This window comes from Marmota flaviventris, chromosome 16, assembly GCF_047511675.1.
Source record: "Marmota flaviventris isolate mMarFla1 chromosome 16, mMarFla1.hap1, whole genome shotgun sequence".
NCBI lineage: Eukaryota > Metazoa > Chordata > Mammalia > Rodentia > Sciuridae > Marmota > Marmota flaviventris.
In genome coordinates, this window is record NC_092513.1 from 74,954,372 (window position 1) to 74,974,231 (window position 19,860).

The 19,860-nt window shown below is 43.9% G+C and overlaps 1 long non-coding RNA gene across 4 annotated transcripts in view; it reads right to left on the reverse strand.

Annotated features, from left to right (window-relative positions):
• Nucleotides 1–3,914: 3,914 nt before the first annotated feature.
• LOC114107935 (uncharacterized) overlaps nucleotides 3,915–19,860 on the reverse strand; it is a 38,257-nt gene continuing 22,311 nt past the window's right edge. The window contains exons 1-4 of one of the 4 annotated variants that reach the window (XR_003585383.2): nucleotides 17,448–17,523; nucleotides 14,983–15,068; nucleotides 14,115–14,284; nucleotides 3,915–4,564 (exon numbers count right to left, since the gene is read on the reverse strand). This is a non-coding gene — a long non-coding RNA (uncharacterized lncRNA). Of the gene's footprint in view, nucleotides 4,565–13,643; nucleotides 14,285–14,982; nucleotides 15,069–17,447; nucleotides 17,524–19,860 lie in introns of those variants that run through there. The other 3 variants (XR_003585384.2, XR_003585382.2, XR_011704808.1) reach the window with 3 other exon arrangements.

A 19,860-nucleotide genomic window follows, 5' to 3' on the forward strand; every position in this document is an offset into this window, starting at 1 on the left:
TCAGCCTCCTGAATGGCTGGGACTAAAGTCACGTTCAGTTCACTGCACGATGCTTTTGGAAAAACTATCCTTTTTCCTCTACCCACCTCGGGTTTTCTGGATGATGTCCTGCAAACTACACCCACAAAGGACAAATAACCAAGAGACAGACACACGGAAGCTCACCAGTGCCTATGGAATGCTTCTCTGGGGAGCACTCAGAGACAGGTGACCCAGAGAGGTGGTCAGAATCTGGGCTTCTTTAGCACCTTAGCCAAGAGTCATTAATTTGTACAGAAGTGACAAGACAAAGGAACTCCAAGCTCCTAGAGACAGCAAATTGTGGGAAGGCAGTTATCTGAGCAAAGAATGGAAACTAGAGCTAGTGAGTGAGGCTCCTTTGTGAGACTCTCTCTTCATCTGTTCCCCCCTCTAGGTAACAGAAGTGGGGCGTGGGGCACCTTTGCAAGGAGCATTTTGCTTTCAGGAAGATGGGGGATGGCGGAGAGCTTGTCCTGCGTCTGCGTTTACCCATAGGTTTCAGCTCAAAGTAATCCTTAGGCCAGACTGGCGTATTTTCATGTATTCTGAACCCTTTCAAAACACTGTGTTCGTCAGCTTTTCTTCACTGTGGCCAAGCTGCCTGACAAGAGCAACTTCGAGGAGGAAAAGTTTATGTTGGCTCATGGTTTCAGAGGTTCAGTCCACGGTAGGCCCACTCCATTGTTCTGGGCCCGAGGTGAGGCAGAGCGTCATGGCAGAAGGGCATGCCGGAGGAAAGCTGTCCAGTTCACAGAGGTCAGGAAGGAGAGAGAGAGGGAGAGGGAGAGAGAGAGGGGAGGAGAGGGAGAGAGAGAGAGAGAGAGAGAGAGAGAGAGAGAGAGAGAGAGAGAGAGAGAGAGAGAGATGGGGGGCTACAGGGGAGATGAATCCTTAACAGGAAACATGCCCAGTGACCCACCTCCTCCAACCATGCCCCACCTGCCTATAGTCCCCATGATTAGTCTATTAGAAGCAGGAGGGACTGATTACGTTGCAGCTCTCAGAATCAAATCATTTCACCTCTGAACATTCCTGCACTAACAGGAGCTTTGGGGGGACACCTCCTATCCCCATGAGAACATATACACTTCTTGCCTCCTCCTAAGGCTTAGCTGAAGTGGTGTAAGTAGTTAAACTCTTTGATCCAGGGACACATACCCCATGGACTTATCAGGGAACTTTGTTAGACGTTGACATCTGTTTTCTGAGACAGCATGAATTCAAACTGGTGAGTCCGTGTCCTGGGGTCCTGCTCAGCATCTCCCTTGCTGCCCTCTGTTCTCAGCAATCCAAAGGTGAAGTCCTGCCTGGGCTCACTTTGGTCATCAGTTTCTGCAACATAGACCTTGTCCATGAAAGTGAAAATAAAGACGAGTTCGTCTGTGTTGAGTCCTTGGAGAATTTTGGAGGAGTGAGGATCAGACCCTTTTGCAGCATAGAGCTCAGTCCTCACCCTGGGACCTGGGCCTCACTCTGAGGACAATGGTGGCATCATTCCTGTAGAGCAGGTGGCATAAGGAGGAGAGCGGAGCGGGAGGGCCCTGGGCAGATGCAGAGCACATCAGGCAAGGAGCTCATTTCTTGGCCCAGGGCAGCTCCTGCCATGCCGGAGGCTCAGAGCTGCTGATTTTTCTGTAGAAATCAGAATTTATTTTTAATGTGAATCTTCTCAAATTTTTATATGTTGGCAACTATTTGCATGTTGTCAAAAGCACCTGCAGGCCCAAGAGAGCAACACGAGGGCTCCAGTGCACTCTCCCCTCTGGACCTCTCCCTCTGGCTGCAGGGCCAGCAAAATGAATGGCCTGGGAACTACCACCAGAGAAGAGCTAAGTGCCCTTCCAGTGCATCCCAGTGAGCGACCCACCACAGTGTGGCTGGGAAACTGATGACCCAGAGGAGGGTTCTGGCCACCCTGATGGCTGAATTTATAAGAGGATCGATTTCTTTTATATAATTGACGTCCATTGACTTAAACTTGGGTTTCATGAAAACTTTCTGAAGTGGTTCGTAAAGTATGTGCTTCCCCTCAGGAAACCCACATTCCAGATGGACTCACGTAAAGTGCTGCTCTGGTGGGCCTACCCCCTGGTCCCCTTCCCTCACGTGTCCTCAGGCCTCAGAGTTCTTACCACGTGATCCCACAGGGGAAAGAAGAACTCCTGTGGACAGCCATCTGCTCATGTGCTGAGGTAGAGGAAGGGAGCTCCGACAGCCTTTTGGCTCTTCCCAGCCCTCCGCCAAGGACCTTCACAAATGGGGACCTTCCTGGGCTGGGGCTGCAGCTCAGTGGTAAGTGCTTGCCTAGCATGAAGGAGGCCCTGGGTTCCCTCCCCAGCACTGCAGAAACCAAAACCCAAAGAGAAAACACGCAGACCTCCCACCTTAAGAGGCCTTCATAAATGTAGGCCTTCGAGAGCAAGTGCTAGGGGTTCCTGTGGTCTCCATAGACTCATCAGCCCTCGATATAATTTTCAGAACCAGGCAGACTATTGCCCTATCTCAGTGGGTTTGATTTTAATGACCTTTACTTTCTCGGTTCTGGCTTTTTGGTATCTGTGCTGGCCACAGAGTCTTAGAAGATTGAGCTGACTCTCAACCTTCTGTCTCTAGGTGTGTTTGTTCGATAGTCTTGAAGACTGACATACTTTTTAACTCCCAGTTTTCCAGTCAATGAACCCCTCAAGACTGAGAGCCAGCTGGACTGCCTCAGGAGGACCTTCACAAATGTGGGTCTTCATAAATGGGGGCCTTCTCAGATGAGGACCTTTGCAAACATGAGCCTTTACACACAAGGACTTTAGAAATGCACTGAAATGGTCCCAGCCTGACTATCTGCTACTGTCCTTCTAGTCATAATGGTGAAATCAAACTGTGTCCAGTTCTCACTGCGAGTTTCAGTCAAGGAACCAGCTCAGTAGCTCCTGTCTCCCTCTGCTTCTCACAAACAGGAACTACAGAGCCAGAAAGGCCTGCCCAGTGGCACTTTGTAAACCGATGCTTGCCGGGTACCACTGTATTGTTAGAACTAAAACTAATTCAAAGTTTTATTCTCATCTATTGGCTCTCAGAAAAATCTACAGATATTTTCCTAGCATTTCCTTTGACCATGAACATTCATAATAACTTTGAGTGTGACCTATTAGAAAAATGGAAAAGAGTTGAAAAGGGTCAAGACTGTCTCACCTCCTTTATCCTTGATAGAAACTCACTTATTGGTCAAATATAGGATCTGAACTAACTTTCTACCTAGGCGAGCTGCTCCCCATCACCACCAAAGTTCAGATTTGATGGTCTTTGTGGTGTTGATTTGGTGCAAACTTTCTCTGGATGAGAATCTCATTGTTAGCTGGCAGGAAGTGAGAACATTCATATTTAATTACCACATCAGTGTTTTCAACTCTTCAAGTCTGCTACAAATTACTTCAGCCTTACAGTACAATTATCTTCCAATAAGGCTAATCCTTCTCATGCCATGACATTGTAGAAATTGGTCCATAAGGATGCTCTACATACCCAGGGGCCCCACTACTGGACTCGATTCTGCCCTTGGAAGTACCTATGTGGCCGTCATTTGGTATCTGTCCCCAGAGGCTGATGTCTGAGCGTAGCTCTGGATCCCATCAGCTGAACGTCTGCTGGAAGATTCAGTACTAGGCAGACAGTGCTCACTTTTATATCACCCAGTAGATTGGGAGCAGATGAAATTCTGAGTCCTATTAAGGAAATGACTACTTATTTTAAAAGACCATATAAGTTTAAATGGCAGAGACATTAAAAACGATTATAATCTTTATTTTCTTCATTTCCTTAGAGTACTTCAAGGTGCTACTACTAATCGTTTTCTACTCAAGCCCAGGATGATATTTCTAGGCACAATAAACTGACATGGGTCAAATGACATTCTTTTATTGCTGGATTTGGGATTTCCAAAAACTAAGCACATAGATTAGACTGGCATGGTTTAATAAATATTTTTAATGGGGTCACAGCAGAACAGAAACTGTTTCTAAAGCAAAGAACAAATCAATGTATAATATGATTCAGATGGTCCTTGGAGACAGGCTTACAGGACAGCCGTTTCTATGCCTCACACTCCTTGAGATACTGTGATTTATAGTAAGGAATATATATTTGGTCCTTGTCCCTCTTTCTTGGCAAGATGCTCCTAAATCCCTTGGAATCTTCAAAATGATAAGTGTCTTTTGCATGCTAATGAAATGACTGATGCTGGGAGCTCCTGGGGAGCCTCTAGATGGGACAGGTTGCCAGGGAATTAACCTTGCAGATTAGAGGGTTGGGACTTTCAGCTCTGCTCACCCCCATCTCTAGGGAGGGAGAAGGGCTGAAGGCTGAGTGGATCAGAAATGGCCAGTGGTTTCATCAATCATGAATATGTAATAAACCTCCATAAAAACTCAAAATGACAGGGTCCAGAGAGCTTCCAGGTTGCTGAACACACGAATGATCCTAGAAGGTGGCATGTCCGGAGAGGACATGCTTCCTCTGTGCCTCTCTTCATCTGACTGTTCATTCATGTCCTCTATAATAAATGAATAAACGTAAGTAAAGTGTTTCTTGAGTTCTATGAGTCTCCCTAACAAAGACCTAAGGAGAGCATCCTACGGACCCTGATTTGCAACTGCTTGGTCAGAAGCACAGACCACAACTTGGGGTCTGGGATTAGCATCTGAGGTGGGGGCAGCCTTGTGTCATAGGCTCCCTAGTTGGTGTCCGCTGGAAAGTTGCTTGATGTGTGGTTCAACCCTCGCACACATCTGGTTTTCCAGAATTGTTTCATGCTGTGTTGACTATGAGAGTAGGAAAACCCGTTTTTTTATTTCACACATTTCTGCAATGGAAACTATAGGTTATATATTTTTATGCCACTATTTGAATGCCACTTAATAGAATCAAAGAAGAACCAACAGATGTAACATAGGCAGTTAATTTCAAGTAACAGTGCAAAAGATTATAGTATGGTTTCTTCTGGCTATATGGACTCTTTAAAATAGATCCTTTGGAAAGGGATTTCTGATTATCATAATGTCTTACTTAAGGTTTTTTTTTTAATATTTAAACATTTTTTTCTGTAGATTTTTACTTGAAGCTATGATTTATTTATTTATGTATTTACGTTCCATTCCCCAAAGGCACATGCGGATAACTCCTGAATTGCCTTTCATCTACAGACTTCTAAATATGTGAATTTAAATGTGGCATCCAAATGTCAACACATTGGTTATTTATTTTAAAAACAGAAGAGGATCTGGTGTGTAGCTTAGTTGCAGGATTCGCTCCCCTAGTGTTCATGAGGCTCTGGCTCCATCCCCAGCACCAAAAATAAATGAGCAAACAAACCACAAAACTACACAAACCAAGAATTAACATTCAGGCTCTCTGCTTCCTTATTGCCATGTCCTGAGCTGCCTTCCTCCAAAGTGCCTTTCTGTCATGATGCTCTGCCTCACTTTGGGCCCAGAGCAATGGAGTCGGTTGTCTATGGACCGAGACTTCGGAAACCATGAACCAAAATAAACTTCCTCCTCTGTGTTGTTCTTGTCAGATCTTTTGGTCACAGCGATAAAAAATCTAACCAAAACAGAAATTAACATTGAGAAGTGAGGTTGTTGCTGTGACTAACCAGATGTGGTTCAGAAGCTTTTGGAGCTGGTTTGTGGGAGAAGGAATTTTGAAATTTAGAGGTGCAAGCTGAAAAAGGTATAGCATGTTGCGAACAAAACTTACTGGGCCATTCTTGTGGAAGCCCGAAAGACCAGAATGGTGATAGAACTATGGATAGTCAAGACTGGGCTCATGCTGGGTGCAGGGGTACATGCCTGGAATCCCAGTAGCTCGGGAGGCTGAGGCAGGAGGATTGCGAGTTCAAAGCCAGCCTCAGCGAAAGTAAAGCACTAAGCAACTCAGTGAGATCCTGTCTCTAAATAAAAAAAATTTAAAAAAATACAAAATAGGTCTGGGGATGTGGTTCAGTGGTGGAGTGCCCCTGGGTTCAATCCCCAGTACCACTCTCCCCAACCTCTAATAAAGACTGGGTTTATGAGGTTTCAGGGGAGAAGGAAGACTCTATTGGAAATTGGACTAGAGGCCATTTGTGTTATGTTGTGGCACAGAAGTCAACTATATTTTGTGGATATCCTGAGACTTTCTGTAAGGCTGAATTTACAGGCAAAGAACTAATTAATCTGGTGGAGGAAATTTCAAGGCAGCACTGCATTCAGGGGGTGGCATGACTATCGCTGTCACCTTTCCCCCAAGTTTACTGTGATAACCAGAAGCGGGGGGGGGGGGGGGGGGGGGGCGGAGGGGGAAGCAGAAAGATTTTAAAAAAACATGCAGTTTGCCCAGAAAGTGTAAGTAAAATTAAGGCCCAGAAGGCGTAGTTGTTAACGAGATTATAAAGAAAAGCAAAGTACTTTATTCAGAAACAGTAGGAGACTTGGCTTGAGGGCATCTCAGGAATTGATAAGATTCTGCCCATCACAGGCTCAAAGGTGTCAAAGTAAAATTCCTTTGAGAAGAGACCATGGGGGCACACTGCTTGCACAGGGGCACCCTGCTCAGCCACTCAGGGACTCAGAGGTCACTGCAGTCATGGGCCCAGGTGGCCTGGATACTACCTAGAGAAGGCAACAGACCTTGATGTAGTCAAGTGGTCCTGGTTCTGCATGGACGCAGGATGCTGGAGCTGGGGGAGCCTGAGGGCTTCCACTGAGATTTCAAAGAAGAACCTGGGAGACCAGGCAAAGTACAGCAGGGTCAGAGGCCCTGCAGGCTGCCCCTGAGAGGGTGAGGAAGGAAAATGTGAGAAGGAGGCTGAAGCTGCCGTGGGGACCCCTGAGATTAAGAAATGCCAGTAATGTGGGGCGTCTGCGCGGAAAGCTGAAGGAACTGAGCAGAAAGAAGCTGAGAGATGCCACGTGGGCTGCAACCAGAAAGGCACAGGGGTGCAGCTACGCAAGCCCTGTGGAGAGAACAGGTGCCTCAGATGCTGGACCGGAAGCTATTGGACTTCTTTGCCCAGCTGGATTTTGGTCCCATTTTTGGTCCCATTCATTCTTTCTTCTGCCTATATCTATCTGTCTTTTAGAATGGAAATGTTGACTCTGTGCCATTATACATTGGATATACGTGACTTGCTTTTGATCTTTGCTCTCACAGCTAAGAGTTAGCCCTGAGTCTCAGACGAGATTTTCAGCTTGAACTTTTGGGCAATGCTGTAACTGTTAAGGCTACGGGGACTCTTGGAAATGGACTAAACCTATTTTGCATTGTGAGATGGGCATGAGATTTTGGAGGCCAGGAGCAGAATATCATGGTTTAGACATGAGGTGTCCCCCTAAGACTCATATGTGAGTGTTATGGTTTAGATACCAGGTTCCCCCCAAAACGCATGTGTGAGACAGTGTATGAGAGTTTAGAGGTGAACTGCAATGAGTGAGTTAGTCCCCTGGTGGGGATGAACTGAGCTCTCACTGAAGGCCAGCAGGGTGTGGGTCATTGTCCTTACTGAGCAGAGCTCACTCCCTCTGCTTCCTGGTGTGATGTCTTGAGTTGCTTTCCTCTGCCACACCCTTCTGCCATGATGTTCTGCCTCTCTTCAGGCCCAGAGCCATGAAGTCAGCCATCTATGGACTGAGGCCTCTGAAGCCATGAACCAAAATAAACTTTTCCTTTTCTAAAAAAAAAAAAGCCAGTATTCCCTGGAGGGGTAAGAACTTACCCAGGGCACATGCAGTGTGCCACCCATCTATCTTCCCTTATAATGCCAGATTCGTGGGACCCCAATAGACCTCCAGGAGTCGAATCCGATGCAAACACACAAGAGTCTTTATTGCAAGCTCCAGCCTGGACTCACAACTGTTTCTGATGCAGTGGACCCAGGGAGTGAGTCCCGGCCCTTTGTTCAGTGAGATTTTATAGGTTTGGGGGGATACTCTATGTGTCACAACATCACACAGCAAATCATTTCATACCGCAGGAAAAAAATCAAACAACAACTCTTAACATTGATTAGCAAGTTCACTGGTGGGAACAGGTTGGGTAGCGGTGATTGGTTGGTACAAGAGGGGGATTCCTTTGAACTGACTGGTTTAGGCCATGAGGGGTGTACATGCTGAATTACATGGTTTCCCAACATGTTATCAACCACCATAAACTACTTGGGGGTCATCTGGCATCCCAGGTATTTTCCCTGTCTCATGCTGATTGGTGGCTGCTAGGGGGTTGCTATGGGTCCCCACCTAGCCTGACTGAGTCAGAGACACCTGGCTCCACAGACCTCTCCTGTTATTTACAGACAAACAACTCAGCAGGGTGGGTATGTGCCTAGGAGTGCTCTGGGGGTTTTTCCAAGGACAAGGGTCACGCCCCCTTCCTTAGGACAGGCCTTGAGGTAGAAGCTGCTGTTATTTATTTAGTTTTTAGAATGGAGTCACATCAGTTTCTCTCCCTGTCTCAGCTTTGTCTCTACTTCCCGTAGCTGCAAATTTTGTCCAGAGCATCACCCAAAGGCCATTCCCATTATATTTTACAGAATTCCAAGAAGAAACCTTACGAAAATGTCATTGATTTCTCCCAGGGAAAATGTTCATATTAAAATAATACTAATTCATAAAATAGAGACCCATTCTTTGGTGGTGGTGTTTGGTACTGGACATTGAACCCAGGGGTGCTTTGCCACGGAGCTACATCCCCAGGCTTTTTAATTTTTTTTTTTTTTTTTTTTAAATTTTGAGACAGAGTTTCACTAAGTTTCTGAGGCTGGCCTCAAACTTGTGATCCTCCTGTCTCAGCCTCCTGAGTTGCTGAAACTACAGGAGTGTGCTCCTGAGCCTGGATACAGATATTTAGCTTTAGACTTAAATTTTCAATCGGTCATTGTTGTGTGTTGTGTTTTTGTGGCACAGGAGGGAAGTATTTTTCTGAACAAGGTGTGTACAAGCATGGTGGTATAGCCCTTAGATAGATTTGTACTTCAAACTACTCAGAGCAGGTATTGCCTGGTGAAGCATTTCCTCTTCTATTTTTAATGAGCATTAAAAGCATCTTGACTTCGGTTCACATTAGCAGAGGTTTGGGCCATCCTGTATAAATAAACCAGCTAAAATGTGTTCATCCTTTAATTTCCTGTAGTTCACAATTTCATTCCTTTTTTGGTGGAACCCATGTCAGCATCTCATATAAAAACAATTATCCACATTATAAGGTATAATTTATACAAATAAAATGTAATGTTACTGATGCATTATGACATCAATAGTTGCAAAACCACTATCCTCATCATGATTGCTGTGTTAGTTTTCAATCACTGTTACCAATACCTGCGATGAGTCAACTTGAAAGAAAGAAAGGCTGACTTTTGTTTACAGTTTCAGAAGTTTGAGTCTGTGGTCACTTGGCCCTGTTTGTTTGGGCCTGTGACGGCACAGTACATGATGGCAAGGGGAGAAAGGAAGGGGCCAGGTCCCAATGTCCCCTTCAAGAACATGCTGGCAGTGAACTAATTTCCTCCAAGTAAACGCTACCTCTTAAAGGTTTCTACCACCTCCCAATAGTACCAGCTGGGCACCAAGTCTTTAAGATGTGGCCTTTGAGAGACACCTATCCAAACAAGTGACATCACCATAGTCTCCTTGTTCCAAGAAGTTCCCCTCCACCAGGCTTCTTGGTCCCAGGACAACCACCAGTCTGATGTAGACTCATGTGGCATGCACTCCTTATCTAGTTTCTTTCATATTACACAATGTTTTGAAGCTTTATCAATCTGTTGTGTGGATCAATAATTTATCACTTTCATTGCTGAATAACAGTTCATTGTATGACTATATCATGGTGGGTTTATCCATTCTCTTGTTGGTAGACACTTGGGTGGCTGTCTGATGCTAGTGTTTTTTAGTACAAAGTTAGGAAAATGCTAATGTGAAAGAATTTTATAGAAACACACACACACACACACACACACGCACACACACGTACACATGCACACTCAGAAACCAAGCTAGTTTGTAACAAAGTTTCCAATAGAAGTTGGCAGAAAGGATGCTCTTTGCTACACTACTGATGTGTAAGAGAGGATTGAACTCAGGAGCACTCAACCACTGAGACACATCCCCAGCCCTATCTTGTATTTATTTAGAGACAGGGTCTCACTGAGTTGCTTAGTGCCTTGCTTTTGCTGAGGCTGGCTTTGAACTTGTGATCCTCCTGTCTCAGCCTCCCGAGACACTCTAATCATTTTTGAGGTCATCAGTACCTAGAGACAGATTTTATACAGAATAGAAGATATTCTTGTCAAAATCACAAGGTATTTTGTTTGTCCATTCAAGTTAGTTGTCAATTTCTCTAAAAAATTAACAAGATATTTTTTCCTGTAAGGTTTAAAATATGCAGGTAGTCAAAAGATATGTTGTACAGGGTAGTACAATTTGAAAATAGAAGAACAAAAGCAAAGAAAAGGAGAAAGCAAATGTGCCAATAGTAACGACCAAAATAATTGCTGGGATTGAGCTTAAAGCATGATTTGGCTCTTCCTGGTAAAGACTCTAAATAAGCAATATAAAAAGCCATGTGATTCTAGTAATGACAAAAACATATTGTCTCCCTTAGAAGAGATGAAAATTGTCACCAGAATGGAAGTCTAAATTTTATATGAAAAGATGACCAGTCTGCTCAGCAAATAACTTTTAAAAACTAAGTTGGGTGGCTGAGAAATTGCTTGGCTTTTTTTATGATGAATAATTAATCCATCGCTCAATCAGAAGGTATTGCCCTCTTACCTTGGTGCCCGTGTAAGATGGGGACATCTCTTTCCAGGCTCAGAAGTATCTAACAGAAGGAGGTCTGATGGGGCTAAGGTTGTGGCTCAGTGGTAGTATACTTGCGTGGCACACGTGAGGCACTGGGTTCGATCCTCAGCACCACATAAAAATGAAATAAAAATATTGTGTCCACCTACAACTAAAAAATAAATATTAAAAAAAAGGAAGGTTGTCTGAGACTTGGGGACTAGGCCATTGTACACAGGGAACCAGCACAATGTGGTATAAAATCTTACAATGAACCCTCTGTTCTTACATGGCCCAGAAATAAACTGGATTTTAAGATGGCACACAAAGGTTAAAAATGAGTGTTTTGAAGGCCACTGGATAGTCAGTCAGGTGATGGTGAGCAAACCCCCAGCTGGTCCCTGGTCCCTGGGGTCAGGGGTGTGAGCTAACTTGTCTGGAGAACCCCTGAGCTCAGACAGGGACAGTGAACCAAAGCCACAGCATGGCTTCCTTGGGAAACAGAGCCCTGAGTCACAGCTCATGAGGTAGCGCACCATGGGGCATGTACGTCAGGGGAGCAGTAGAGGGAGGAGGGCGTGAGCCAGGAAGGGGTCAGCCGCACCTTGTGTCCACTTGGGCCCTCCACACTTGGATGTCAGCCCTCCACCTCCTCTGGCACTCCTTCCCCATCCAGCAGCACACCAACCAGTGACAAAGACCCCTTTCTTGTCCAAACTCTAACCAGGCTCCCCTGGGCCCTTTCTAGACAAGACACCCCAACTTTGGTCCATGAGAATTGCAGGTTCTCAGAAGAAACGATTTCATCTACCCCCAATGCAAATAGAATTTAACAAGCACGCTCTCTAACAATTCAAGGTCGCATCCCTAGGGTGAAGGGCTGGGCCCCAGTCCTCTCAAGCCTCCTGCCGGAGAAAGCTCAGTACTTCCAAAAGAGTTTACTGTTTGTTTTAGTGGAAGCCTGACCTTGAGCCCCAACCTTTGTTTTCTTATAGCATATCTTTTAGAGAACTGGCAATTATAAATATTTTCCCTGCCCCTTGAGATAGAAATCTTTTACAATTCAGGAATGTCTTTCTTAAAGACTTGGGAGACACCCCTTTGAAATGCACCCTTCTGAGAGGATAGAGTCCCCATCTTCTATCCTCTGTAGGAAAGAAGAAGCCCAACTTCAATAAGCACCTCTTAGGGGACACAGATGACCTCATCATGTTGACCAAGTCTTCCCCCACCTCACTGCCTGCATGCTCTCCCTTTCTCAGCCCTGCAGTTACAAGGCCTCCTGCCTTTGGTTTCTTAGCTACAACTTCCCTGTGGACTTCTTTTATCCTCTGCCTTTCCTAACCTAAACCTTCAAGAGCATAGGACACAGGGCACTTCTCTGTTGGCACCTGTGTCTACCTAGAGATCTCATCCACTCCATCTCTAAGCTCATGGGCCTCATAACTGCATCCTGAGCTCTGTGTATCTATGAACTCCTGCTTTCTATTTGCTACTCCATAGGATCATTTGATTTTCTAAAAGATGTCTAAAATATAAATGGCTTAAAACCAGATTCTTGTTTTTGTTCCTAAACCTGTTTTCCACTAGGACTCTTGTTCTCAGAAATTGGTGTCACTGTTCACGCTACTGCTTGGGCCAAAATTCTACATCACAGTTGACATCTGTCTTTTTCTCACACTCAATTTCTAACCTATTCACAAACCCTTCATCTTCCTCTTTGAATATAGCAGAAACTAGACTCTCTTCTAACTCTATTGCTAGCCTGTAATAGTTAATTTGAATTGTCAACTTGATCAGATTAAGATATGCTTCTGGGTGTGTCCATGAGGGTGGACATGTGGGATAGCCACCTGAAGTGGAGACCCTCCCTAAGTGTGGGTAGCACCATTCAATAAGATGGTGGCTTGGATGGAATAAAAGTTGGAAGAACAAGGAAGCAGCCCCAAGCTCAGTTCTTCTTGAATGCGTTCTTGATTGCTGCTGTGATCATCTGAGTATACCAGATTCTGGCTTCTTCATTCTTCCAAAGCTGATTCTGCCAATGATTCTCCAGAAGCCTTCAGTCTCTTGTTCGGGGGCTTCAGCCTCTTGAACTGTGCAGCTATTGGCTCCTCCAGCTCTCCAGCCTGCAGATGGCCACTGTGGACTATCCAGCTTCTGGTTGCTTAAGCCGACCTAATAAATCCCCCTTTTATAATCATACTTTCTGTTCCTCTAGAGAACCTAATACATGTCCATTCTTCGGTTGTTGGCCTTCCATATGGTAAGGCAATTTCAAAATCTGGTTTTGGTTATGGTACTTTTCTGCTCAAAACTACCCAGGGAGTGATTTCTCATCATACTTAGCATAAAGTTGGGGTCCTCACTGGAGCCAGCATGGTGCCCCATGGCCTGGCCCTGGTTTCCCCCTCAGCTCCCACCTCCACTCTGCTCCTGGGCACCGTCCTCCTCCCCTGGGCATGGAAGATGCCACAGGTACCTCTACTCTTGACCTTTACACCTGTTGCTCCTCTATCTGAAAGATCGTTCTCCTAGTCCTTCACTTTGGTGATCTTAGGTCTAGAACATTTTTCTCCCAGATAGAAACATGGCTCAAGACCTACACTGCATTCAGAAATAACAAAAAGGTCTTCCATGGTCACCCTATATAAAATCGCACCCCTCTAGTCTCAACATGCTTCTACTTTTTATTTTCAAGAGACGGGTGTTATTTCCTAGGCTGGCCTTGAACTCCTGGGCTCAAGCAATCCTCCTGCCTCAAGTCAGCCTCCTGAGTAGGTGGGACTACAGACGTGAACCATCACACCTGGCACTTCCCATTTTATTCTATATTTGGAGAAATGACTGACAGTCAATAGGTACTTCATCAGCATTTGGTTGAATGAGAGCAAGGCTTCCCTTTCCCATCTCTTACCAGGGGTGGGCTAAATAAATTGGAAAGTATGCAGTAGTCAGAAGAAGCAGCAGATGGCGCTCTAAAAAAAGGGGTGAGTACCACATTTTGGACAAAATTGAGGAGTCTGTCAGGACCATCAGTTTTGTAAATAGAAAGCGGATGCTTGCTATAAGACATCACCATTACTATTCTGTCTCTCACCCTTAACCTGGGAAATTCTAATACAGACAGTTCAGCTCCAGTGACTAGGAAAGCTGAGCTACTTGATTGAACAGTCACAGCAAGGGGGAGGATGGTTGATAACATCGATGACATAACTCTGCAAGGATTTTGTGAATGTGGACTTGGACAGAGCAGTGGGTGCAGGCATTTTGGCGCATAAGTACCTTGGAGTTCTCCTTAATAATGGAGGTGTTCAGGAAGACCAGCGGAGTGGAGCAAGGAGAACAGGGGAGGAAGAAAGGAAAGTGGAAGTGGCCTTCTTCAGTCCCAGGACACCTAAGGCCCTGTTTTTTCATGATGGTTTAAGAAGATTGAAGGAAGTCCAATCTGGGGACTGAAATGGAGCAAATTACATTCCAGGGTATGTGAACATGTCAGAATGAACCCACTATTATGTATAACTATGATGCACTAACAAAAACATTTTTAAAAGAATGGAGGTGTTTACATAGTTTTTGGTATTTTTATGGCTAGTTCCCTTTGTTTACATAGTTTTTGGTATTTTTATGGCTAGTTCCCTTCTGGAGAATCATTGGCAGAATCAGCTTCGGAAGAATGAAGAAGTCAGAATCTGATGTGTTTAGGATGAGATTCTGAGCCTTCATAAAGACATTGTTTTATAGTGCCTGGAAACCGTTTTGTATGCTTTTTTCCAAATGGGACTTGATACTCAGACACTCTTGGTGGGATTTTTTATTTTGTTTCGTTTTTTACAATTTAAGTATTTTTTATTTTGTTTTGTTTTGTTTTGTTTTAAAAAAAGCTCACCTCTTGTGCACCACTTCTCAGGAAGCCACTGGATGGTTTGCTCCAAAGAAAGAATGTATAAAGCAACAACAACAAAAATACACTGGAGCTGAGAAACAAGGGCTTGAAAAGAGAATCAAGTTCTCATTGTCACTAGTAAGACTCAGTGAATTATATCTGGAATAGAAAAATCAGTAACTAGTAATATGACTATGTTATTGTCCGTGTGGAGACAAAGAAAAACAAAACAAACAAAATCAAGCTAAGAGAGTTGAAGTCACCTACCTCTGAGAGTGGCCAGCTATCCAGATTTGCCCAGGGCTGTCACTCCACATTCTGGGGCCTTCTTCCGTCCCAGGACACCTAAGGCCCTGGTTTTTCATGATGGTTTAAGAAGATAGAAGGAAGTCCAATATAGCATTCCAAAAAAAAAAAAAAAAAAAATAGGGGCTGAAATGAACACTCACTTCAGTGTCAAATGACTAAAGCATGGATCATCCACCCCCAAGTGACACTGGAACCATGACTTGAGGTCCACAGCAGTGGGTCATCAGAGGATGAGTGAGTGAATTGACTGATGGTGTTGGGAGTCAACCTGGCTCCAAAGACTAACTTTCCCATCCCCCCCCCCCCAGAAGAGCCGTCCAATGGTGAGCCCTGCTGGGGTGATCCTTACCCACCAATCCTTACCCACCAATCAGACTAGCCCTGCTGGCTCACATGATCCATACCCACCAATCAGACTAGCCCTGCTGGCTTACATGATCCTTACCCACCAATCAGAAAGCACCCCATGCCAACTGTCAAACCCTTCAACCATTAAACTGTCATAACTGTCAAACCTCTATAAATATGCAGAGCTGTTCCTCAGTAAAGGGGCATTTTCTCTGCGACCAGCCTTGTTCGTTCTTTCAGATGGGATTTAAGTGTGCGACTTTAGCTTTACCTGTGGGGATTGACTGTGATATTTTGTATTGAGATAGTGCTGGTTTAATTCTTAGCATTGGAATACTCTAACATGCTTCCTAAAAGTTCAGACAATGAAAATGGAAATGGTTATAATACCAATGCCAGAACGACCTAGACATCGCTAAAAATGTATAGACAACTGTATTATCTAAATGGTGAATGGAAGGACACAGAATTGGGTTAGGAGGAAAATGAACCACAATGAGCACTCTGCAGAGAAAGGTTTGGGTTGGACTGGATATGGTGGAAGAGATGGGTTGGATATGGTGGAAGAGGTGATGGTTTTCAGAAGCAGATGGAATCTCACAAGTCCAGGGTGAGGTAGGCGAATGGAGGCAATTCTTGGTGTTCGTGGTGATTATGTTCTATAAAATCGTCATGAATGCCAAATAGTGAACACCTAAATACTGCTCCATGGAGGAATACAGGGTCAGGTTCCTGCAAACTTTGGTAACAGTTTTGGTCAGCCAATTGATATACGACTGTGTTTAATGCGTGTTTCTTTTTAAAGATAACATATTTAATATATATTGTTAATTCATTGATGCTTGTCTGGGGAAAGCATCTCAACGTGTAATCGCTAAGAAACACCATGGCCTTCTTGCACTTGGAAACATTAGACACACTTCAGCATTGCATTTGGGGATCACTTTAGACACTGAGAACAACAACAGAAAGCAAAAAATAAAATGCAACTCAGATTTTTGGCAGCTCTGTGTATATCTGTGAATAAACATGAAAACACTTGAATATTGATTTTGGAATTACAAATAAATCTTAGGGAGTAGATGAATTTACAAATATGGAATCCACAGACAATGAGGATAGACAATACTTCTAAATTAGACTCCAATAGACACCAATACTCAGTCAAAAATAGTGACCATTGAATTATTTTGGGTGTCTCACATAAATGAATATACATAATCATATTATTTACTGGGTTTCCCTATAAAACAGGGTAAAGTTACATTTCCTGATTCAGAGGTTGTGAATACAATGTCCTGACGTGAACACAATGGGAAATTTTGATAAAAGATGTGTTGACCCTGATAGTACAGAACCAATCCTATCAGATTCTTAGAAACTTTATGTGTGAGAATCAAAGCAACAAAGAATGTTTCCCTTCATTCTTAGGTATTTTTTAATTTTTTTTAAATTTAATTGATTTTATTTTTTTAAATACATGCAGCGGAATGAATTACAATTCTTATTACACATATAGAGCACAAATTTTCATATCTTTGTATATAAAGTATATTCACGCCAATTCATGTCTTTAAAGTATTTTTATTTGAAAAATGGAATTTCTTATTGTCTTAATTTCTATGAAAATTTTAATAAAACTTCAGAAAACAGAGGACAAAAGATTGATGATATCTTGTGCAAACACAAGCTGAGCTCTGCTCATCTCTATGAATTCAACAGACAGTATAAAAATAAACATTAGCCAATTCAATTCCACCTCTGAACTTGTTACCAAATAGAGTGAACAGATATGATCTCCTAAATGCCTTGGACCCCACACTTCCAAAAGAGGTGTGATTTGCTTACCTAGCATATTATAAGTTCTTGGTGATTTTTTATTTGTCTCAAAATGTGCATAAGCACTGACTGGGATTTTTGATTTATAGAAATGAAAAAAGATGGCCTCCTTAGACTGAGTGGTTGTCACTAATGCAGGGCACAGAAACTTGTCTTGAAAAGCTAACCTGTCAGAAAATCATATTTGAAAGGGAAGAATAAGAATGTCCTCCTTGCAGGGCGCGGTTGGCACATACCTGTAATCCCAGTGGCTCAGGAGGCTGAGGCAGGAGGATCAGAGTTCAAAGCCAGCCTCAGCAACAGCGAGGCACTAAGCAACTCAGTGAGACCCTGTCTCTAAATAAAATACAAAATAGGGTTGGGGAGGTGGCTCAGTGGTTGAGTGCCCCCGAGTTCAATCCCTGCTACCCACCCACCCCCCTAAAAACAATGTCCTTCTCTACTTTGGAAATACATATTGAGGATGAGAATAAAGAAAAAATTATTATAATAATTTGCAAATTTATGTTCTCTTTTCCCCAAACTATCTGAGGTTCTTTGAGGAAACGGTGAGGAGCATGGACAAGAATGAGTTGCCTGCTCCTGGGTTGTGGGGAGTCTGTGAAGGTTCGGACAGACACAGCAGGAAAAAGAAAAGATGGTGTTAGAACGCAAAAGAAAACTGTCTCTAGGAAAGATCAGCCAAGTTACACAGGATGTTCTCAATTTCTTCACTAAAGCTGTACGTCATTTGGAATCCAACTTTGATTTCGAAAGTACAAATTCCTTCTGTGTTTTAAAACCACTTCCCTGAGGAAGAGAAATGTTACTTACCTTGACATCCTATGTGCTTTGGAGTGTTTACAAATGATGGGCATTTCAGAGACCTAGAGCCATGGCCGTGAACTTCTAGATGCAAAGAACCTGATGGACATTTGTGGGTGGAGACTTTAGAGAGCTGGAAATGAATTCTTCCACGTAAGACCTGCTATTGTCAGTGAGTAAAATCCTAAGCATTCCATGTGGGAGACCAACCTTACACGTGACTGAGTCACACTCCCCGGCTGGGTGCTGAGGCGCTCAGTCGCAGAAATGTGGCAGAGCTTTCCCCACCCTTCTTGGGTTCAAGGGACAGTGTCTCGTGCATGGGTGTGTCTTGCTACAGCCTCATGGGTGAAGCTACACCCACTGTTCCTTTGTAATATGACCCCTTGCCCTGTTTAGGATAGAATCTTCCATGGAAGTGCCTTGTGTGTGTCCCCTTGGGTGTGACCTAACCAGATGTCAATCAACCTGCTGACAGTGGACATCATGAAGATAGACTCAGCCCCCTGAAACCTGACTCCTTGCCTCATTTGAATAGCTTCTCCTCAATAAAAGGGATCAGCGCGTGCTCTCACTCTCTCTTCCTGCGGACCCTTAAGGTCAGAGGAGCCGTCACAGTGACCCCAAACAAAAAGGTATTTGTGTCTCTTGTGTGGTTATTTTGTGCAGCCCAGTTAGCCCAGTTTAACTGGAGTGACCCCTGAGCCTTTTAGCCGCGAGAACAGAAACCCGGCAATTCCATACTCAAATGCTTTTGCTGAGAGGACAGGTACACTGACACCAGGAATCAGCGTGACATTGGCTTGATGACAGCAGAGCTGCAAATCAAAGCAAATTTTACATTCGACCCTACTCAGTTTTACTACTGTGTGAAAGAAAACAAGGATGTCTTAAAGGCGGTGCAGTGTCTTGGGTCTTTGTTGCCTCTGCCATCCATGTTGAAATTTAATGGCCCATGTAATGGCATTGGGAGGTGGTTCCTTTGTAGGGGATTAAGCCACGTAGGCCCCGCCCTCATGGGTGGGTTTAATGCCTTAATAAAAGGGCTTTCTGTGTGTGTGTGTGTGTGTGTGTGTGTGTTTTGAGGGAGAGTGGTACCAGGGATTGAACTCAGGGGCCCTCGACCACTGAGCCACATCCCCATCCCTATTTTGTATTTTACTTAGAGACAGGGTCTCACTGAGTTGCTCAGTGCCTCGCTCTTTGCTGAGGCTGGCTTTGAACTTGCAATTCTCCTGCTTCAGCCTCCAGAGCTGCTGTGTAAAAGGGCTTTCTTTAGGGAGAGGGCTTCTTTTCTGCCTGAGCCCTTTCACCTTCTGTCACATGAGGATTCAACATCTCTCCAGAGCATTTAAGATACCATCTTGGAAGAAGAGAGTGGCCTCACCAGATGCTGAGGGCTCCTGGTACCTTGACCTTAGACTTCCAGCCTCCACGACTGTGAGTCAATAGATTTGTGTTCATTATAAATTACCCAGTCTCAGGTATTCTGATACAGCAGCACAAAGGCGCTGAAAAGACAGTCACAAACAATTCAGAGAAATATTAAGATAAAAAGTAAAGATGGGCTGGGGTTGTAGCTCAGTGGTGGAGGGCCTGCCTAGCACGTGTGAGGCACTAGGTTTGATTCTCAGCACCACATATAAATAAATAAAGATGAAGGTCCATCAACAACTAAAAAATTTAAAAAGAAAAAAAGAATAAGACTAGCCTACAGTATAATGAGATAGAAAAAAAACATATTCAGTACTATTTTCTATTAAATATAGATCATATCTTTTAAATTAATTCTAGTGTACATTCTTCTTTTTTAAAGACTTATCTGTGTATCTTAAGAACATACAA